The sequence below is a fragment of the Silene latifolia genome, chromosome Y, assembly GCF_048544455.1.
Source record: "Silene latifolia isolate original U9 population chromosome Y, ASM4854445v1, whole genome shotgun sequence".
NCBI lineage: Eukaryota > Viridiplantae > Streptophyta > Magnoliopsida > Caryophyllales > Caryophyllaceae > Silene > Silene latifolia.
The window spans coordinates 144,677,647-144,685,002 of record NC_133538.1 but is presented as its reverse complement, the minus strand read 5'-3'; the positions used below and the strand labels follow the sequence as shown (position 1 = coordinate 144,685,002).

Sequence of the window (7,356 nt, the reverse complement as noted above, 5' to 3'; positions counted from 1 at the left end):
TCCTTAATCAACATCTATTATTATTAATCATTTAGTAAAATTAGTTTAGTAGTAGTATTTGTCAATTGTTTACCTTTGGTTTCTTGTATTGTATTGGGAGATATTGAAGGATTCTCTTCATTAATTCAATCAAAGCAATAATCTTTACTCTTTGTTGGTATATCTCTTCTCTTATTTACTTAGTTAATCAATTGTTTACATTTTAACTTGTCTTTTATCATTGTTGGAATCTTTGCTATGTCATCTCTTTTTGTTATTTGTTCTTTTCAATTTATTTGCTTGAACAATTTGAACATGAGTGAGTAGTAATCTTTCTAGGGCTTTAGGGGGAGTCTAAATGAGATTATTGGGCATGATTATTTGATTATTTGGGGTTTTGGTGATTTCTTTACCTTTCTCAACATTGCACACAAGGGGTTTGATGATTTGCATGAGTGAAAGCTTGTGCCTTTTTTTCATTATTGCTTAATTCCTCCATTGAATGAAAGTTTGTGGTGGTCTTATTGCATGTTTTAGAAAAGTGTGTTGCTTAATGAGAGTTAGTAATCGCCCTTTAGGATAATCGAGACATCGATTCACCATCCTAGGATAAACCTTCACCTTGGACCTTTAAATCATCTTGTTTGCCCCTTAGACCATTTGGATGAACCCGAGAGTCCTAGCCTTTAATCAATCGTATACACTTCCGCTTAATTGCTTGCATTAGTTACAACTAGTAGTTTAAACCAACTCACTTTCCTTCATTTTTGACTAGACTAAACTCCTATTAGGCTAAGTAGAAACCCCTCCATCCTCGTGGTTCAACCCCGATTTACACACTAAATTGGGTTTAAATAATTGTTGGTGATAAGAGACTTGACCCTACCACTAAATCTTACTCATCAAATGGCGCCGTTGTCGGGGATGGCGTTAGGTTATATTTAGTTTATCAAGAGTCTTAGCTTTAGTCTTATCTCACTTGTTAGTTTGTTTTAGTAGTTGTGTGTTTCATTGTAGAATGTGTGATTTCTTGCCTTCCCCTAGTGTGTAAAAACACTTGGAGACTAACGGTTTATTGAGTGCATGCCTAGAAGGAACCACCAAGCTCTACTCTTCAACTCCGACCCCGAGAGGCTTTTTAGGACCTTAAGGACAAGGACCCTTGATAGAGTTCGGAACCCTCCACGGGCAAACATTGATCAACCAAACTCACACACCCCATAAAATATTGATACCACATCCACACTTCAACCAAACATCACAATTGAGACTCTAATAGAAAACCATTTTCATAACTTCCCTATTCCAAATAACCCACCTCAATCACCCCCCCCCCCTCCACATACCAAACCCTCCACCACAAATGGCTCTACGAGATCACAACCGGCCTAACCATAATGATTCATGTAACCCTATTAATTTTGGCACCTTGGCCCCAAACAACTTTGAAATGCATCCCGCCCAAGTCGGATTGATTGAGAAGGATTTGTTTGGGAGGCATATTGAAGAGGATGCCCATGCTCACCTCCGGAAGTTCATGAGGAAGGTTTCAATGATGAAAAAGAATGGGGTGTCTGAGGACACCTTGAGAATGATGTTGTTTCTGTTTTCATTGACGGCCAAGGGACCGGTGGTTGAACATTCACCCCCCGGATACCTTCACGACATGGGATGCCTTGGCTAAAGCATTCATGGCCAAATATTACCCTTCATCAAAGACCTCAATGCTCCGTAATGAGATTCATACATTTCAACAAGAAGACGGGGAGTCTTTAGGTGAAGCTTGGGAACGATACCAAGACTTAATAGCAAGTTGTCCCCATCATGGAATACCGGAATGGTACATCACTTAAACATTATTTCAACCTTTGCTACCAAGGACTAAGGGGATGGTAAATGCCTACGCGGGGAGAGGATTTGATCACTTGAATGATGAAGAGGGCACGACATTGATCAATAAAATGGTAGATTCAGAATCAAACTATGGTTCTAGAGGAAACATGCTAAGAAGGAATGGGAAGTTCCCAAAGAAAAATCCCTCCAACTCCGAGACAAATTCCAAGCTCGACTTACTCACAAAACAACTTGAAAAGCTTCAAAGAAATCAAGTGCACCAAGCCACGACCTCACATGGGCCACCCATGGAAGAAGTGGTTCAAGCTTCAAGTTGTGAGCTTTGTGGAGTGGGCGGTCACACCTTTGATTTGTGTGCCAACAACTATACCGGTGGCTATGAAGAGAATATCCAAGATTTTAATGCTTTCCAAAGCTATAACAACAATACAAGACCACCAAGACCACCCTACAACAATCCCAATGTCTACAACCCAAACACAAACTTCTACCATCCCGGTTTGAGGAACCACCCCAATTTTAGCTACAAAAGTACCAATGTTCAAAACCCACAACACCTTCAACCACAAGCCCCAAATAATCCACCCGGTTTTTCTCAACAAAGGGTAACATCCCCCAACCAAAGGACTAACTTCGGAAATCAAAACCAATGGCCAAACAACTATCAAAACCAAAACTATGGTAACCAACCACAAGGGTACCAAGATTTTGGTGGAAATCAAAGCAACCAAGGGTTTTAACAAGGGAATCAAGTGAACCAAGCAAATCAAGGATTTGGGCAAGGGTATGTTCAGGGGTTTCAAGAACAAGGACAAGGATCAAACCTCAACAACAATGGTCCTAGAGCTAACTTCCAAGGGGGACAAAACAGCAACCAAGGTTCCAACACTCGGTATGACTATGGGTTCCCTTTACCCATAGCCAACCAACCTTATCAAGAACCCCAAGGTGAGATCTCCCAAGTTGAGCTTTTGAACATGATAAAGAACATGCAACTTCAACATAGTCAAGAGATGGCTAATTTTGCCAAGGCAACCCAACAAGAACAAGCAAACTTGAGGGCTACCTTCCTGAAAGACATGAGAGAAATGGAATCAAGGATGGCCTCTCACTCTATGGCTAACCCTCAAAGGCCACCCGGTGGTCTATTGGCCTAAGGATAAAGTTCCAAGGTTGCCTCAAATAGCCACCATGCTCATGTGGTAGTGTTAAGGAGCGGTCTAGAGCTTGAGGACCCCTACAAAGACCTAAAGTTGGAAGTTGATGAAGAGCCCAAGGGGAATGGGTTGGAAATAAATGGTGAAGAGGGAAGCTCACCTATGGTATCGTCGACTAAGATTAGTGAGGACAAGAAGGGTAAGAAAGCTTGTGAAGATTCGTCAAGAAGTGGAATTCAAGTGGATAAGTATTTTGATGGATATGTGGAAGACCTCCCTTATGAGGAGGAAGCTATTGAAGAAGTACCTTTTCAAAACTCTAAGAAGGTAACAAAGAATTCGGCTCCTCCAAAGGTATCTTCCAATTCTCAACTTGTTCCTAAAATTCCTTACCCTTCAAGAGCCATTAAGAGTAGGGAAAACCATAAGTATGCCAAGTTTTGTGATATGCTTGAGAAACTTGAGGTTACCCTACCCTTTACGGAAGTGATTATGAACATGCCAACTTACTCAAAGTTTTTAAAAGACATTTTGACCAAGAAAAGAGTCTTGGGTGACCAAGAGATATTGGCTATGGAAGAGGCATGTAGTGCTCATATCCTTAACAAAATGCCTACTAAACTTGGTGACCTGGGAAGCTTTTCAATCCCATGTGTAGTTGGTGGTGTTCCTATATCAAGAGCTCTTTGTGATTTGGGAGCAAGCGTGAGTGTTATTCCTTTGAAGGTTGCAAAGAGGATTGGCATTCAAAACCTTGCTCCCACTACCATGACTCTACAATTGGCAGATAGGTCCGTCAAGGGTCCTATGGGGGTGCTTGAAGACGTACCCATCAAGGTTGGAAAGCTTTTAATCCCCACCGATTTTGTTGTCCTCGATAATCCGGAGGATAGACATACCCCCATCATCCTTGGTAGGCCATTCTTGGCTACCGGAGACATTCTTATTGATGTCAAGAATGGGCGGCTAACCTTCCAAATTGAGGGCAACAATGTCGAATTTAACCTCCCGAATTTGATGAATGGACCAAGGATGGAAAGATTGAGGACTATTGAGTTGTTATATGAGGTAATACATGAAGTAGCCCGTGAAGAAGCGAAGATGGAAGAGGTTTTTCAAATCTCTTTGCATGAGGAGGCTATGAAGGAAGATCATGAAGTCGATGAGGAACTATTGAAGAAAGTGGAGGGTGTTCTCCCTCCAAAGGTACAACTCAAACCCCTACCTCCCTCACTTAAGTATGCTTTCCTTGATGAGGGGCAGGCTTACCCGGTGATCATAAATGCTAACCTAAGTGAGTCCCAAGAAAAGAAGCTTTTGCAAACCTTAAGAACTCATAGAGGGGCACTTGTGTATAACATTGATGACATCAAGGGCTTAAGCCCGAGTTTGTGCATGCATATAATTGTTTTGGAAGAGGGGAGTCAACCCAAGGTAGATGGTCTTAGGAGGATAAACCCTAAAATGGCCGAGGTAGTTAAAGAATGAAGTGTTGAAATTACTTGAAGCCGGGTTTATCTATCAAATAACCGATAGCAAGTGGGTTAGTCCGGTTCATGTGGTACCAAAGAAAGGGGGGGTACAAATGGTTGAACATGCAGATGGGACCACCCTACCTACTAGACCGGTGACCGGATGGCGCATGTGTATTGACTATAGGAAGCTCAATGCTTCCACCCTTAAAGACCATTTCCCGATTCCCTTTATAGACCAAATTCTTGAGAGGCTCGCGGGCCATACATACTATTGCTTTCTATACGGTTACTCCGGCTTCTTCCAAATTCCCATCCACCCGGATGACCAAGAAAAGACGACTTTCACTTGTCCAATAGGAGTCTATGCTTATTGTAGGATGCCATTCGGGCTTTGCAATGCGCCCGACACCTTTCAAAGGTGCATGATGGCAATCTTTTCGGACTTTCTAGAGAAAAGCATGGAAGTTTTCATGGACGACTTTAATGTCCATGGGGATTCGTTTGATCATGGTCTTGAAAATTTGACTAATGTGTTGAAGAGATGTGAGAAGCACAACCTCGTCCTTAATTGGGAAAAATGCCATTTTATGGTAGAGGAAGGGGTTCTACTCGGTCACTTTGTCTCTAGTAGGGGTATTGAGGTTGATGGTGCTAAGGTTGCCGTTATAGAAAACTTGTCACCTCCTTCCAATGTAAAGGGAGTGAGAAGTTTTCTAGGCCACGCCGGATTCTATAGGCGTTTCATTAAAGATTTTTCAAAGATAGCAAAACCATTGACCTCATTACTCCTCAAGGATGCCCCCTTTGTGTTTGATGAACCTTGTCTTGAAGCTTTTCATAAGTTGAAGAAAGCATTGGTCACGGCCCCGATAATCCGGGCTCCGGATTGGAACCTCCCTTTCGAGATTATGTGCGATGCTTCGGACTTCGCGGTTGGTGCAGTACTTGGGCAAGTGGTGGATAGGAAGCATCATGTAATTTATTACACAAGCAAGACCGTTGACCAAACACAATGTGGCTACGCTACAACCGAAAAGGAGATGCCATCGATTGTTCATGCTTTTGAAAAATTTCGGAAATACCTTGTTGGTTCTAAGGTGGTGGTTTACTCCGACCACACCGCCTTGAGACAATTAATGGTTAAGAAAGATGCAAAGCCCCGACTCTTGAGATGGGTCCAACTTCTCCAAGAACTTGATTTAGAGATCAAGGATAATGCCGGATCGGAAAATGTTGTAGCCGACCACCTATCAAGATTGACCGTTGAAGATCATGGGACACAAGACAAGAGTGGAACCATCAATGAGTGGTTACGAGATGATGGACTCAAGGAAGTTAGCGTCAAAACCCCTTGGTTTGCAGATCTTAAAAACTACATTGTGAGTGGTTTCTTACAGGATAAAATGGAACAAAGGGAAAGGCGGAAGTTGAGAAATGACGCCAAGAGATACTTTTGGAATGACCCACACTTGTTTCGCAAGTGCGGGGATGGAATGTTCCGGAGATGTGTTTCAAGAGAGGAGGGCTTGGAGATTGTCGACCGGGTTCACAATTCCGCCTATGGGGGACATTTGGCCACCTCTAGGACAATTGCCAAAATCCTCCAAGGTGTGTTTTATTGGCCCTCCATGTTTAAGGACATTCACTACTTGGTTAAATATTGTGATGCTTGCCAAAGGGTTGGGAACATTGGAAAGAGGAATGAAATGCCCTTGACTAACATATTGGAAATTGAGCTTTTTTTATTGTTGGGGCATAGACTTCATGGGACCCTTCCCTAACTCTTGTGGAAACGAATACATCTTGGTCGCGGTGGATTACGTGTCCAAATGGATTGAAGTGGTAGTCGCCCCCACTAATGATAGAAAGGTTGTGATGAAGCTTTTCAAAGGCATGATTTTCCCAAGGTTCGGAACACCAAGAGTAGTCATAAGTGATGGCGGATCACATTTTCGCAAAAGCACTTTCAATGCTCTACTTGAAACACATAGAGTGCGGCATAAAACTGCCATTGCCTACCACCCTCAAACTAGTGGGCAAGTGGAGGTTTCTAACCGCCAAATTAAAGCCATTTTGGAGAAAGTCACAAACAAGAGCCGGAAGGATTGGTCACAAAAGCTCCCAGATGTCCTATGGGCATTGAGAATCGCCTATAAGACACCCCTTGGCACCACCCCCTATAAGCTTCTGTACGGTAAAGCTTGTCATTTGCCGGTCGAGCTAGAATACAAGGCTTGGTGGGCTGTTAAGGAGATGAACTTTGACTTTGACGCCGCCGGAAAAGTGCGCTTTATCCAAATGAATGAGCTTGAGGAATTGAGATTGGAGGCTTATGAGAGCTCCAAAATCTATAAGGACCAAACGAAGAAATGGCATGATGGCAAAATCATGAAGAAAGATATAAGTGTTGGAGACCTTGTTCTCCTTTTCAACTTCAAGGTCAAGGTGTTTCCGGGCAAGCTCAAATCAAGGTGGTTGGGACCCTTTAAAGTGATAAAAATATTCCCTTATGTTAATTTCGAGCTTTGGAGCGAGGAAGGAGGAACCTTTAGGGTCAATGGTCAACGAATCAAGTGCTACTATAACGGTGACAACAAAGGACCGATTAAAGTGCTCTATCTCGGGGAACCCCTCCCCGAGGAGAGGGCGAATTGAACTCTTGAAAAGTGATTTGGTTTGGTGGAGTCCCTCATGAACCACCACTTTTACATAGCATGCATTTTAGTTAGCAAATGAGAGAATTGGAAGGATCGTACTTGGCAAGATGGAGTTGGTGTTGAGGTTCGGAGAGAATTTGACCGAATTTGGGAGAGTTGATTCTTGAGTTGTGCAACATTGATAAATTTTTGATGCTTGAAACCATAAGTATTTCTAAGGGGATCTGAGCCAGT

The 7,356-nt window shown here is 42.6% G+C and overlaps 1 non-coding gene across 1 annotated transcript; it reads right to left on the bottom strand.

The window, feature by feature from the left end:
- Positions 1-1,703: 1,703 nt before the first annotated feature.
- Positions 1,704-1,810, bottom strand: LOC141635279 (small nucleolar RNA R71). The gene has a single exon (XR_012539978.1). It is a non-coding gene; the product is annotated as a small nucleolar RNA R71 (small nucleolar RNA).
- Positions 1,811-7,356: the final 5,546 nt, after the last annotated feature.